Raw genomic sequence first — 5,456 nt, forward strand, 5'->3', positions numbered from 1 at the left:
GACTGTGGTTTCTACCTCTACTTAGGCTTACAGTGCTTTTGAGAAATGCAGTCCAGGTTAACTAGGCTGGATAAAAAAATTAATAAAAAAAAAATTACTTTAATTTAATAATAAAATAAAATAAAATTAAATAATTCCATTCTATTCAATTTAATTTTGAATAGAAATGAAATGAAATGAAATGAAATAGCAAGCTTCTCAAGGCGCTTAGAAAATCAAGCCTTTTAAGTCACTTAAACACAAAACCACAAAGCAGGAAAACAATTGGTGGATACCAGCTAGACAAGCTTAAACCAGTAAACTAAGCTGCAGCAAAAAGTTACAAAATATCACATAATAGCTAAAAATTTTATATTTATTTAGCTAAAGCTGTTAGTGGGCCAGAATATATATTATTAAAGCACTTAATAATATATATTCCAAAGCCTTATTAAGTTGGCCATGGGTGCGCTGCTTGAATGTGCCGGTGGGTAAAATGTCATCACGATTTGAAAAATATCTGATTCATTATTGCAAATGTCGAGGGTGAAAGTAAAGATGACTCATTCTGGCAAGGTCAACTCCATAACGGGTACTGAGCTCATCTAGAGACAGCTTATGATCATCCTGTAGAAACACATACAAGAACATCAGATATAATACAACACTTCATGTTTGCCAATTAGTTGGATCATCAAATTGTATCACATTCTTTTAGAGACAATTTCATTGTTTGATTTCTAATTATCATCTCTTACACTCTCATACCTGCAGGCTCACACACTTTCTCTCTTTTTTCATGAATACATATGCACAGACACAAAATAATAACTTCTTACCAGTGCCACCTCTTTCTTCAGCTCATCTAAATCTTTATCTTTCATCTTTCTCTTTCCTCCCGTTGGAGCAGCCTCAGGGCTGCTTTCATGGCCAGTCTGAGACAGAGAGAATAATACCCAAAGAATAAAATTTTATTACTCAGATGTTGCTCCTTCATAGCTTATGAGACTTCTCAGTTTCATATATAAATTCCCACTTTTTCTATTTTTATTTGTAATGAATTTGTAATACATCACAGGAATAATTTAATTTGAAACTATATTAAAACAGAAAACAATTATTTTAAATTGAACAAATATTTCACAATATTACTGTTTTTGCTGTATTTTGATTAAATAAATGCAGCATTGTTGGACATAAGAAGATTCTTTCAAATCATTAAAAAAATCTTCATATACTGCTCAAAAATTTGGGAAATACTATATATATTAAGTCTATATTAGGTAAATATTAAGAAATATTTTTACACATTGCTATCTAGGGGAAACAAGTGCACTATTAATAAATCTTCAGCTGAGATTTTTCTTTCCTAAAGGTAAATTCATATCATGTTTGCACATATTTGTTAGTCAGCTGAATATTTATAACTGAATCATAACTTTTCACCTGAAATGTAGCTCTGTACTTTAATGAACACCATAATATTAATGCAGTCATAGTCATGCCTTTAAAACTACATACGACAAGCTATGTAAAACTATGACATATCTTTGACAGTGTTATCAAACACTGAGTGTGCCTAAGCATATCGGTTCATGTAAAGTAGTGTATTTGTGCTCGTGTTTGGCAGGAAAAGTGTGCGGTGCGCTGACACACTTGGAACAGGGTGTCATGGAAATCACCTGGTCCTGTCACTCTTATTCAGCTGTGACTGTATGCGTGTGTGTCTGACACGAGTACAGATAGAGCAGCATGTGGAACAAAGAGAAGATCATTCATTACGCCTTAAATCAGACCCCTTTTCGGAATTAATTCATATTAATACCAATCAAACATAAGCCAGCCTGATCTATCACACCTCTCGGTCTCATTATGAGGATACAGACAGCATCTTATCAGTAAAATAATGTTCAGATAATCACATACATCTCGGATATCACAGACAGACAACAACTTATTTTTTCACAAACATTATAAATTAGATGCAGCTTCCACTGTGAATCTCAGAAAAAAAAAAAAAAATGTCAGGAAATGTTCAGGTCATATTTTCCCACCCCAAAATTAAACATCAGTTATAAATTAATTTTAAACTTTTGTTTGCATTGTGACATATTATGTAATTCATCTTAATAAGCCCTCTCATTCTCATTGGCCAGATAGTTAGTGCACTCACATTGTCATTGACAGGCTCATCCTCAGTGGCCGCCTGAATACTGTAGGCAAAAAAGCAGAGGATGGCACCGATCCAGAGCAGGATGGAGAATCCTCCGAATCTCAAGGCGCTTAGAAAATCAAGCCTTTTAAGTCACTTAAACACAAAACCACAAAGCAGGAAAACAATTGGTGGATACCAGCTAGACAAGCTTAAACCAGTAAACTAAGCTGCAGCAAAAAGTTACAAAATATCACATAATAGCTAAAAATTTTATATTTATTTAGCTAAAGCTGTTAGTGGGCCAGAATATATATTATTAAAGCACTTAATAATATATATTCCAAAGCCTTATTAAGTTGGCCATGGGTGCGCTGCTTGAATGTGCCGGTGGGTAAAATGTCATCACGATTTGAAAAATATCTGATTCATTATTGCAAATGTCGAGGGTGAAAGTAAAGATGACTCATTCTGGCAAGGTCAACTCCATAACGGGTACTGAGCTCATCTAGAGACAGCTTATGATCATCCTGTAGAAACACATACAAGAACATCAGATATAATACAACACTTCATGTTTGCCAATTAGTTGGATCATCAAATTGTATCACATTCTTTTAGAGACAATTTCATTGTTTGATTTCTAATTATCATCTCTTACACTCTCATACCTGCAGGCTCACACACTTTCTCTCTTTTTTCATGAATACATATGCACAGACACAAAATAATAACTTCTTACCAGTGCCACCTCTTTCTTCAGCTCATCTAAATCTTTATCTTTCATCTTTCTCTTTCCTCCCGTTGGAGCAGCCTCAGGGCTGCTTTCATGGCCAGTCTGAGACAGAGAGAATAATACCCAAAGAATAAAATTTTATTACTCAGATGTTGCTCCTTCATAGCTTATGAGACTTCTCAGTTTCATATATAAATTCCCACTTTTTCTATTTTTATTTGTAATGAATTTGTAATACATCACAGGAATAATTTAATTTGAAACTATATTAAAACAGAAAACAATTATTTTAAATTGAACAAATATTTCACAATATTACTGTTTTTGCTGTATTTTGATTAAATAAATGCAGCATTGTTGGACATAAGAAGATTCTTTCAAATCATTAAAAAAATCTTCATATACTGCTCAAAAATTTGGGAAATACTATATATATTAAGTCTATATTAGGTAAATATTAAGAAATATTTTTACACATTGCTATCTAGGGGAAACAAGTGCACTATTAATAAATCTTCAGCTGAGATTTTTCTTTCCTAAAGGTAAATTCATATCATGTTTGCACATATTTGTTAGTCAGCTGAATATTTATAACTGAATCATAACTTTTCACCTGAAATGTAGCTCTGTACTTTAATGAACACCATAATATTAATGCAGTCATAGTCATGCCTTTAAAACTACATACGACAAGCTATGTAAAACTATGACATATCTTTGACAGTGTTATCAAACACTGAGTGTGCCTAAGCATATCGGTTCATGTAAAGTAGTGTATTTGTGCTCGTGTTTGGCAGGAAAAGTGTGCGGTGCGCTGACACACTTGGAACAGGGTGTCATGGAAATCACCTGGTCCTGTCACTCTTATTCAGCTGTGACTGTATGCGTGTGTGTCTGACACGAGTACAGATAGAGCAGCATGTGGAACAAAGAGAAGATCATTCATTACGCCTTAAATCAGACCCCTTTTCGGAATTAATTCATATTAATACCAATCAAACATAAGCCAGCCTGATCTATCACACCTCTCGGTCTCATTATGAGGATACAGACAGCATCTTATCAGTAAAATAATGTTCAGATAATCACATACATCTCGGATATCACAGACAGACAACAACTTATTTTTTCACAAACATTATAAATTAGATGCAGCTTCCACTGTGAATCTCAGAAAAAAAAAAAAAATGTCAGGAAATGTTCAGGTCATATTTTCCCACCCCAAAATTAAACATCAGTTATAAATTAATTTTAAACTTTTGTTTGCATTGTGACATATTATGTAATTCATAAGCCCCATTTCTCCTTCCTCAATCATTTCATTGTCATTACAGCAATGTGAAAAATGTTTTAATGTTACTTTTTTATTATATTACATTATTTATTAAATTGTAAATTAAATTTGTTATTCAATAATACATATATATTTTTATTTTTTAAATTGTTATTAAAAGTGGGATTTGTAAAGCACAATTGTAAGGAAACATAATGCTGATTTAATTTTTTTCATCAATTTTCTTGTACTACGGTAATAAGACTTTTTTTTTACACTATAGCAATAGTACAAATGAAAATGAGCTTAATTGTCTTAAAAATAATGTCATAACATTAATCATTTTAATGGTTTTAAAAACATTATTTATTCTCTTAAATGCAAATTAGACTTACATTTTTGTTCTTTCAATTTTGTTATGGCACATCACCCAAACATTTCTTTGTGATATTCACCTTTCACCTCCTTTTTGTCACTTATCTCCCACACAAACATATTCCTACATAATCATGCTGTATTCATAAGGAACACTGTGATACTAAACAATACATTATTTAAGGGTACACGACACTCATAACAATCTGTGAGTGAAAGAAAGAAAGCCGGCAAGAGAAAAGGATAGACAGAATAATTGATGAAGCACCACAGGAAGACACACTCACCCCTTTTCCCATGCTCGTTGTTAATGAACTGACACCCAGATTTCTCCCACTCTCCCCTCACATGTGTGGAAGACACTGGTGGCTTTTTTTGGAGGCAACATACCCATTCTCCACCTCATAACACACACACACACACACACACACAGCCCGTTCTCTCCCCCCATTTGTGCCTCAGGGTAACCCGAAGCTCACTTCCCACCCCCTGCCCTTAAAAACTTACAGACACACACACAACTTTCATGCCTACGGCTCTGTATACCTGCACCTGCTACCGCTTTCCCCCTCTTTCTCTCTCCCTTATATTATCATCATTAATTTTATGCTTGTTAGAAGGGCAGAGGAAGCGAGACGGCCTGAATTCTCCATTACAGAGATCTGTTGGTGATGATGTAGCTTGAGGATTTCTTTGCCATCTAAATCAAGCCTTGAGAAGGCTGGGAACTACAACTGCCATCAACGTCTCTGCCAGATCCATTAAGGACCGGACCAGAGAGAGCAGCTGCTCTCATGACCCGCTGTGCCTGGCAGTGATACTCGGCTGACGTAAAAATCAGTGATAAACCACATGAACTTCACGTGCTACACTATTTATTGTCTCTGTGGAGGACATCTAACTTTTTTCTGTTTCTTTTTCTTTTCAGGCTAATGGTTTAT

The 5,456-nt window shown here is 34.3% G+C and overlaps 1 pseudogene; it reads right to left on the reverse strand.

Annotated features, from left to right (window-relative positions):
• Nucleotides 1-2,356: 2,356 nt before the first annotated feature.
• On the reverse strand, nt 2,357-4,901 carry LOC107660243 (sodium/potassium-transporting ATPase subunit alpha-2-like; annotated as a pseudogene).
• Nucleotides 4,902-5,456: the final 555 nt, after the last annotated feature.

The sequence above is a fragment of the Sinocyclocheilus anshuiensis genome, unplaced genomic scaffold, assembly GCF_001515605.1.
Source record: "Sinocyclocheilus anshuiensis isolate Anshui unplaced genomic scaffold, SAMN03320099.WGS_v1.1 scaffold850, whole genome shotgun sequence".
Taxonomy (NCBI): domain Eukaryota; kingdom Metazoa; phylum Chordata; class Actinopteri; order Cypriniformes; family Cyprinidae; genus Sinocyclocheilus; species Sinocyclocheilus anshuiensis.